The 10,633-nt window shown below is 39.5% G+C and overlaps 1 long non-coding RNA gene across 1 annotated transcript; it reads left to right on the top strand.

Moving 5' to 3' along the window:
- The first annotated feature begins 352 nt into the window (after positions 1-352).
- On the top strand, positions 353-10,331 carry LOC128328209 (uncharacterized). Its single transcript, XR_008309079.1, has 4 exons — positions 353-2,991; positions 3,362-3,516; positions 3,608-3,838; positions 8,490-10,331. It is a non-coding gene; the product is annotated as an uncharacterized LOC128328209 (long non-coding RNA).
- The last annotated feature ends 302 nt before the right edge of the window (positions 10,332-10,633 follow it).

Raw genomic sequence — 10,633 nt, forward strand, 5'->3', positions numbered from 1 at the left:
GCGGGAAATAAAATAATGCAAGTAGCCAAGAATTGGCCCTTGCAAATAATAATCTTTCCAAATAATTCTGTGCAAGCAATCACAAATAAATCTTGCCAAAGTAGGTGGCAAGAAAATACAAGAAAAGTGTATCTTCCCTGGAATCGGGCCCAAACCCCCAAACCTATATACTATGTATTCCTCCTGTGCTCTGAAGCCTCTTGGCTAGGGCTCCAATATACCCCTGACTTAGCCACACCCCTCTATTCTCCTCTCTTTGTGACTGACTGACTAAGTGATCAGACTCAGCCCTCCCTTCCCTCAGCCTGACTGGCAGGCTCAGCAGTGAAGGAAATACTGTTGCTGAGCATCAGCCAGCATTTCTCTTGCTCCTGAGCCCGTCAGTCAGACTTAGGGAGGGGATGGGCTGAGCCTGAACACCTAAGCAACCAATCAAAGCAAGAAAGGAGGAAGAAGGGAAGTTGTCTGCAGCTCCTCCCTCTCCCTTCCCAGAGAGAATTTGCCTCACTTGAGTCTTCTGACTGGGAGCCAAAAGCACTCCAGTGAATCGGGGAGGTGGCGGGGTGCGGGGAGAACTAAGGGATCTGACACCCAGCCACAGCAGCCCGTATTTTACAGATATAAAAATATGTTTACAGAGTTTATGGACACATCCAATTTTAGTTCATTTATGCAGACTGCCCATGTATTTACAGATGGTTGGCAACCTGTCAGCAAAAGGTGTTGAAAATGAACTTGAAATTACAGAAAGGTTTACGCTTTCTTTCATCCTTGCCATTTCAACAGTCTCATGTATAACTCATATGCATGAGATTGCATACATATATGGTGTATATGTGTAAGTCTGTTATCCGTAGATAGTGGCCAACATCCTGACTAATGAAGCGAGGCTGTAGCGGGAGGCTGCATCCTTGCAGCCAGAGATCTCCCTAGTACAGCAACATGCATGGGTTGGGTGTGGGTGCCATTTCTGATTATCTTCCCTGGGCCTCTATGCCAATGATCTTTACTAATTTTTAAGTAGGGACGACTTTGGCAAAAAAATCTTGAATGTACGAGCCCTTTTCCTACTCAACAGCCCTCCATGCAGTGCTGCACTTTTCTCAGAGGCCATTTAAGAGAAAGAGAGCCCCGTTGATCCCCAATGCCATCTTGGAAGACATGCACAGAGTACTGGGAAGTATCATCCTTCCCCGAGTTTCCCCCTGCAGAACTCTATGGGAGAAGTGCTCCACATACCTTCCAAGATGGTGCTGGGGCTTAATAAGACTCTGCTTCCCTTCAAGGAGCCCCACTGGCACTGGGGAAAGTGCAGCACCTGCTCAGTGCCTAGGGGGCTATGCAGAATATTCCACTTTGACCAAAGCTTCACATAGGCCTAATAAACAATCAGGGAGCTGTACTTGGTGTCACTGGGATCCACCACTGGCTCCTGAGCCTTGCAGTGAAGAACACTGCTCTGTGCCTTCCGCATCCCTCAAGGTCATTTTCCAAAGGCACAGAGCACTTCCAGAAGCAGAGAAGATCCATGAAAATCACTCCCCAAAAATGTGTGTGTGCTGCAATAGTGCAGAAGCTCCCCACTGCATTAACAGCATACTCTCACTGTATCCTCACTTTGTTAATCAGGATATCAGTCAGTGACATACTGCATTAAAATATCAGCATTCAATAAAAAAAATGAATTACTGCAGTTGTAACACTGACTTTTCCTTTGTAGTTGGTGTAACAGTGTGAAGATCCAAAACCAATTCTGTTTCTAGAATTCCTAATTTTCTGTTTTGTATGTGGTTGGAATCCTGTTCAGACAAATGTTGTATGCATGGAAAGTGGGGGATGTGGTTTAAGAATGCATTTGTTCAGGGGTAGGGTTTGTCAGTGTGCTCCCATGGGCCCTGTACCTGGCAGACGGAAGTGCTGTTCACCCACCTGACATTGGTGAATTTGTACAACATAGAGGGTGGGAACTTGTGGCTTACACTGGGTAGGGATGTGCAGAACTGGTTTGATTGTGAACTGGGCTGGTTCAAGCTGGTTCATCGAACCGAGCAGCCCAGCCGATCACTTCGACTGAACTGGTTTGCATACCAATTCAGACCAAACCGCGCCAAATGGTCCATGCACCTCTCTAGTGCTGGGAATGCACTTGCCAAGAACCAGAAGTTTGTGCCACCTTAGTTGCTGTTGTGTCATGTGAAGCTGCCCACTGAATCTTTTCAATGTTTATCAGCTTTATTAATCAGCTTTCTAGTGTTATTGGTTGCTATACACTAATTGAAGTCTGTCTTAATTTCAATTAATTAACTAATCTATTATTTTAAATATACATAGCAGCTCCATCTTCAGAATTCTAAGGACATTTAATGGAAAGACTCTTTTGATTAAATAATGCAATTTGATTTTGTTTGAAAATTAGCCTAAATACTTGACATAATTATGAGCATAGGTTGTTTACATTAATGACATCAGCACAAATCAACCATTCTTTCACAGAGCATCTTGCATTAAAATCAGGTGGAAATGCACATTAGTTTAAGGAATTAATAGTTTAATTGCACAGTTTAATCCATTAATGCACTCAGCTCTAATGAAGTAATGTACTGTAACAAGAGAGCAAACCCAACAGCCCTTTCTCTTTTGTTTTATCTCTCGGTGTCCTTTTTTGTATATTTCACATACAGGAATGCACAGATAAATATGAGACACTATTACTACTATATCCTTTAATATAATATAAGTTTTATTCTAGGAAATAACCATACCAATAGAACAATATTTGGGGCGTGGGGTTAAATCAAAAATGTCACAACCAGCTACTCATATTAACCAGAGCTGTTAAAACCTGAAATTTGGCATCTTTATGTTTAAATGACTAGTGTTTTTTCTTTTTATTATTAGTCCACACAATCTCCATAATCAGTCACCTGTTTTCCTGGAGTGAAAAAAGAAATCTTTTATTGAACCCATTGAAGCAAAATAATAATAATAAATGTAAGGCATCCCTTTGGCATTGTAAATTAATAGTACAAAACAGAGCAGAATCATAATTAGAAAAGAAAATGTCGTGTGTGTGTGTGTGTGTGTGTGTGTGTGTGTATGTGTGTGTGTCCCTCACCAGCATCTTAGGAAATAATGCAATTCAGGCTGAGGAGAACTACTGCCTAACAGATTCTATTTATCTGTAGCTTAAAAAGCAGCTGCGTTTTTGTAAAAATCAATGAATGTGGCAGTCCTACTTAAAGGTAGAAGAAAAAGAACACCCCTTGTTTTGTAATAAGGGGATTTTCAATTTAAAAGCAAGAGAGGGCCTGTTGTGTGAAGTATGGTTATTACATTCACTGTATTCTATCTCACCCACCAGGAGGCTAATAATGAAGGAGTCAGTAAAGGAGGCCAGTGCCATAAGGGTTATCTCCCAGCCCCAGATGCTGGATAAGTTGAAGGAGGCAGAATCGCTTTGGGATGACATTCAGGTCTGAATGATTATTTTGAGAAGAAAAGACTATTCTTTCCAAGGTAAACAGTCCATTTCATCTGTCAGCTGTATATATTGGTCTAAAATATGTTTTTATATAGATATCTATAAAGTTCACTTTATCACTTTCAGGTTTTCCCCTTCTGTGTGACAATGAGCTGTCAGCAATACAGTTCTGAGACAAAAGATCCACTCCGGGCCGAGCCACACCTAAAGGGAAGCTTTGAAGGAATTGCCAGGTTCACTTTTAATAATGAGAGAAAAATTACGCACATGGAGTCGGCAGAAAATGAAAAAGTAGCATGCCTACTGTGAATAATTTCAGCAAGTGCCAAGGGGCTAGTTGAGAAATGGTTTTATGAGGTGAATATCCTTAGTGCTTACTTAGAATTTTGTAACCGTACAATAATTTTCCCTTTTAGGAGCCATGAATTTAGGAATATTTAAGTATAAGCCTAGTTCCAGGCTAAATTGCTGTCAGAATGTTTCTTGATTGTTGATTGTTGACAGAGCAGATATAATCCTTATTGCTGTTATTGATTGTTGACAGAGCAGATATAATCCTTATTGATTGTTGACAGAGCAAATATAATCCTTATTGCTGTTATTTATGGTAACTAATTTAATATATGCAAATACGCACCAGTAGCCATCAAAAGGCTCTCAGGGTGGGAAACTTAAATAAATGTGTGTGTCTGAAAGCATTTATGTGAATGTGTGTACGTGTCTTTGTATGTGTCTTCGCTTCCTTGTGATAATTTTTATTGTTCATAGCTTACATTTTTCCAAAGGGAGGTTTAGAGATGCACTGGGTTTTCAATTCTTTCTTAAACAAGTTAAATATATGAATGTATTTAACTTGTGTTCTGTGACTAAACTTTAATTTGCAATACATGTATGCTTAAGGGGATATGAATGACATACATGGCAATGTATTAAGCATTACTCAAACAACTTAATTATGTTTCAGTGTGAACTAAGTCTGAGAACCTCTCTGGGTAGTTTCCCTTTTGCTTTAATCTAAACAGGTCTTAAGAAATCCTAATCCCCAACTTTTTTTTTCAGTGTTGTTCTTTTTCTTTTAGTTAAAAGCTGTGTCAGGTATGCAGCCTTCCATTTCACACACACACACACACACACACACACACACACACACACACTTCTATATCTAGAGAGAGAGGGGGAGAAGCTGTGATTTCTCCCTGCTGAATTTGTCCTGTAGCTCTTTGCTTCCTCCTTTTCATTTCGGGCTGTCAGCCAACAAGAGAGTGCAGCTGTGACAAACAATTTCTTTGCTTCCACAAATAAAGCCTGCCATGCAGTGCAAAAGCATTGAAGGAAACTTCCAATCCAAGGCTGCATTTCTTAAGAACACCCCAAGAATGAAAGGATTAATTTGGCCAAGTGCCTATTTTGTTATGTGAATTTTAGCTGGCTGAGCAACAGCACAATAGGAAAAGTCTACTCCTCTCCTTCCTCCCATTCAAAAATAATAACAAGTTTCATGACTCTGAATTTCCCACATATCTGAGCCATGGGATATCACTATGCCAACTTAGCATTAATCTTCTCTGAGGTGACCCTTTCAAAAGAAGCAGCCTAAAACACAACACTCTGAAATCCCAAACTGAGTTAGGCACACTGGGCCCATATAGGCAAACTTTCAGCACTTCATGGACCACTGATTTCTATGAAAAAGTTAAGTATGCCCTTAAGTACTTGCTATTGAAATCAATGGGATTCAGAAGTGCTTAATTTTGCCTGGATGGAATCCATTTTTTCTTAATCTTTCCACACTGGTTTTAAAATAAGAGAGGAAATACTGGAAGTTCTTTCCTCTCTTCTTTTAAAAACACACTGGCCCTGATCTAGCTGTTTCGCAAAACTAGTTATGCACAAGAATAACTAGTGGGGATTCAAGTGGGAATGCATCTCTACATCCAAAGACATCCAGTCAGTTCAGTGGGTTGCAGATGAATGTCACAGTGCTGATGCAGGCACATCCAAATGGGTACCTGTGTATGTGTAAGTTGAGCGCATGGAAGCTGGTTTATGTACACAAAAAGCTTTAAGGCTGCTGAGGTGTACAGATATGCCAACATGCATATGACAGTATATGATAGCCTCTTCACTTAACTTATTTCTATGGTACTCATTTGGTGAGCAAACAAACATTAAAACTGAAGCTACAGGACAGAATAAGACTGTTCTCATGAGCAGCCTAACCTAGGCTAGGGCAGAATAGCCTGGGTTAGGCAGCCCATTTGCAGCATCAGGATCCACACAGATCCCAGCGCTGCCTGCCTGCCTGACACAGCTTTTTACTCTGGCCTTTAGCCAAGGTTAAGGGTGAGAGCGTGTCCTTAACCCCAGCACTGGGATCATGTATGTGCTTGGACGGCTTGTAGCCTGAGCGCACACAGAGACAGGCATATCCCCCAATGAGGGGGGAAACAGGGAGGCCGGGACGCATCGCCCCGGCCTTGGAGAGCCATGTTGGATCATGGATCATGGATGGATCATGTGGGAGCGCAATCTGCTCTTCCCACCAGCATTGTGGGATCATCTGGGGAAAAGCCAAGTTTTACGTAGGCTTCCCCTCTTCCGCCCACCCTCCCTGCCTCTTGGTCACCTTTACATATCTGATGCAGACGTAGGGTTTAGAGTTGTGCCAATTAATTTGGAATTGGACAAATATTTCACAAAATTTTTATGGCAATTTGATTTTGTATTTCTGTTGAGTGCCCCTCAAAAAATGAAACCAGCAGCTATATACATTTTAATACATCTTATTTAAAACTCAGCTAAAAGCATCTTAAGTTTGGGAGTGCATTAACCTGGACCCAATTAGTATCTATTTATCCCTCTAAAGCGCAACCTAATATTAATGAATACTAATTAGCTAGTGTTTCATATGCAGTCTTTAAATCATTTGCATGTTTTATGCATGATAATTTAATTTATGTATGCCCTTCCTTTCATTTATGGGTTTCTTTCTTGCTTATGCTAACCATATTATTCTAGCTGAGAAACAGGAGTTGATAGTCAGACAATAGCAATAGGTAAATAAAATGGAGTAGGTTTTCAGTAGTAATCATTAATGGCAAATCAAAACTAATTCTAACACCAGCGTTATTTTACTAAGGTTAACTTCAGCCTTTTTATTTAAATTGGTTTTAGCCTTTTGAGGCACTTCAGATATTCTTTAGTATATGTACAAATATGGCAGCCACATTATTTCCAAAAGGGTTTGAATTTAATTCAATTTATTGACTTTCCAAAGACTCTAGAGACTTGTGTTTCAGCTTGGCCACTTAGCAGAAATAAGAAGAAGAGTAATTTCATCAGTAAATCACTGTACTCATTTCAGGACCTATGGAGCCCTACCTTGATTTTGGAAGTAACAGTACCAGGTCATTTCTTTATTGGCCAATAGAAACAGGGTTGTAGAACATGGAGTGGATTTATTTTGGATTGAGATATATTAAGATCTAGGGACAGGTTTGCATATAGACTGGTTTGTTGGCCTTGCCTTTCATAGGACTATAATGTCATCTCCATGTCTCCCCACTGTTAATCAGAGCTACTTTAAAGCACCTAAAGTGCTGATGTATGATTCCTGTCCCCTAAAGCAAACTCTGTGTTTGCAATAGCCCTACCAGAAAGCAACAGTGGGAAAGGGTGAAAGGAGTGTTTAGGGTCCATGGCTATCTTTATAGTTCTCTTGTCTTCTGTGCGTGTCCAAAGATGTCTGTTTCAGTGCTATTTTTCTGTGGTGTCCTGTCTCTGCAGTGAATTCAGTGGTTGTGTGCTGTGACTGTCCCACAATGTTTAGGTAGCAACCCTCTCTGAAGCCTAAAGTGCTGTTAATTTGTGATGTAAGCATTGTGGTGTGTGTTTTTAAATCATTGAAATGTAGTTTTAAAATGTTGAGTAATGTAGCATGACATTCTCAGTTAGTTTGGAAATGGTTGTGAAATAATGTGAAGAAAATCAGTATTGCATCTGATCAAGATAAATTCACTTTAGTGTTTTATGGCTTTTTATTCCTATGTGATAGTAATAAAGTCTCATGTAGGGATGGAAGCCATGAAATACATTGTGAAAAATCATCAACTAAGATGAGCCATCAGAATAGAATCATTATAGTTGTAGAGCTGCTAACGATGATTGGAAAATGATGTAGTATGTTGTGTTGTTGTCCTCTATGCTTGCACTATCTCTGCATTGCCTCAGCCTTAGAGTTTGAGAGACAAGGGAGCTAGGTTCTAACAAGAGAATTCATCTTTTAAGCCAGCATCCAAGACTTATATTTTTATACGTTTTTTTAAAATTTATGTTATTAACAATAACACTGTGCATGAAACACTGAATTATGTGAGCTATACAACAAACAATATGGATTGATATAGTCTGTGGTATCATAAGAAGGTCCAGGTTTCTTTACTCCCATACTCTCTCTTTACTTTCCATACTCAGGAAATGATCGAACTACGAAGCTAGTGTTGTAACAAGCAATCCTTTTGTTCTGCATTGACATATTTTTCCTACAATGCCATATTTTGCCTTTCCTTTTTCTTGCATTGAGACATGAACTCTGAGGGACTTTGGTCCAGGGGCAGGGCAGTGTGGCATGGGAAGCAACCAGATCATCATACTGTCTAGATGGTACTTGTTCGCAAGCCTAATTGAAGCATCATAGGACCCAGCTATGCCACAATAGCTCCCATGCTGCCAAGCTAATGTTTGAGTGATGTCTAAGAATATATCTGAGTGTATGTCTAATAATTCCTTGATGAGCAGTCTTGTATAACTTTCTGGGTAGTTATTCTGATCTTGATATGCTTTGAGGAATATTAAGCACTGTTACGAGTCCAGAATCCTTTTGTCTTTTTTTTTGTCCTTTCCCCAATCAAATGACATTTATTGAAGTGTACTTTTGTCACTTTCTGTCCTCTGTTTCTCTCAAAAGCCACACACGTGACTCTTTTTTTCATCTCCATATTTCTTTCAGAGTTGACTGTTCTGAGAACGCACCATCAAGAGAAATAAAGAATGTTTCCCAATGCATCTCAGCGCAATTTAGATTTAAAAAATTTAAAATGTGATCTGTTTGAATAAAGCAATATGCAAAGTTTTGCCTTAATTAAACCATCATTCCTGTTTGACATTAATCATTGTGTAAACACTAATCTTGCTCTACATATTTATTTGGATGGGTTTCTGTTACACTAATTTACCAGAAAGAGGGGAAGAACCACATTATTCACAATGTGAAATAACCATAGCCTTTTATTTCACAACTAGGGTACAATAGCCACATGTAAAGGGGGAGTAACATCGTAATGGTACTCCCAACTGAACTCTTAGTGAAACCTGAGTTCGGAGCTCCAGTTCAGTGACTTATGTATCTGTTTACAGATGAATAAATCTACTATTGTCACCTAATATGTGAGTCTCACGCACACTGCTCAGAGATGCAGTCAAGTGTCCTATCAACACAACTATTTTACCTTTCAAGTGTAAAGGTGCTTATGTTCATTATAACCAAAACGTTATGGTGCTTTGAACTAGTATGCCATCAAAATTACTCCTGGACTTGGTGGCAAAAATCACCTGGCCTTCTGCTGCTTTATTTGTTATTTAGTGAAAATGTAGACAATCACTGACATACCATGAAACACGGACAGTTGGAACACTGCCTGCATTACTGTGTGTAAACACCACTGATGGTGCTATGGAAAAGAGTGTTCTGCTCTGTCATAAAGTTGCAACAACACAGTTCTGTGACATGACGCCCATTATTTCCAAAGGGCATTGCATCACGCAACTGCCTTTGCACAACTTTAAGATGGAGCAGTATAGCCCTGTGCTACCACACCATTAGTGGTGTTTAAACCTATGCAGCTGCACAAGCAGTGCTTCAGCTGCCTGTTTTTTGCTGAGCAGTATGTCAGCGACTGTGCAACTGGGGACAGGAAGTAGGGATGGAGAATCTCATATGGGAAATTACATTTTTCATTTCCCCATCACAACCCAACCCCTTACTACCTATCCCTGCACCAAGTGGTTGTGGCCCTCTTCCCTGTCTTGTGCAAACATGGAATTCTGCATTTAGATTGAGTCATGTCAAGAAATGGTTTTATCAAGCAAGCTCTCAGTTTGTTAGATTGATTTTCTGCAGGCTCTCCCAAGTTGTCTCCTAGAAGAAAGGAATAGTTTTCCTCCTTCTCTTTAATACAGCCACACAATTGGTAAGCAAGAACTCTTCCTGTATCCAGCTATGGAACAGGACTTCCAGCAATCACACTTAATTTTGGAAGTATCTTGAAGCTATGCAGAACTTTGTAGAGGATATCATTGGAAATACCAATTGAAACTCAGTTTCAAAAGGAGTATAACCTAGAATGTCATGCATATCAATATAAATACATTGGAACCACCAAAAACTAAAATGGTATGACATAATATCTGTATCATTAATAGTACTAGCATCCAAAAAGAAACATACTTCATGATACTAACCACCAGTAGTTACCTGACACAATGGAGAATTAAAAGAATTGATGGTGCTGGACTTGGTGAAAAAATTGTGGGCTTAAAGGCAACTTCTTGCATTTGTAGTGAGACTTTTTAAAAATTGTGGGAAATATATCTTGTCAAATATTCAATAAACTATTTGATATCTTTAACAAACTAAATGATATAACAAATGCTGTGAAATGCTGTAAATGTCTATAACATGCATTTATAAAATATTGGAAAAGGCCACACACAAAAAAAGATAATGTGGCAGTTTCTGCAAGTAACAATGCTGATTTAATAGATTTTAATAAAAAAAAATCTGAGTATTCATGTAATACTAATGTTGTGGAGGGATTTATTTTACTGGTCACAAAACTTTCTGTCACAATTTTCTGTCACAATTGAGAGCCAGCATGGTGTAGTGGTTAGAGTGCTGGACTAGGACTGCAGAGACCCGAGTTCAAATCCCCATTCAGCCATAAAATTAGCTGGGTGACTCTGGGCGAGTCACTTCTCTCTCAGCCTAGCCTACTTCACAGGGTTGTTGTGAAAGAGAAACTTAAGTATGTAGTACACCGCTCTGGGCTCCTTGGAGGAAGAGTGGGATATAAATGTAATAATAATAATAATAAT

This window comes from Hemicordylus capensis, chromosome 5 (genome assembly GCF_027244095.1).
Source record: "Hemicordylus capensis ecotype Gifberg chromosome 5, rHemCap1.1.pri, whole genome shotgun sequence".
Taxonomy (NCBI): domain Eukaryota; kingdom Metazoa; phylum Chordata; class Lepidosauria; order Squamata; family Cordylidae; genus Hemicordylus; species Hemicordylus capensis.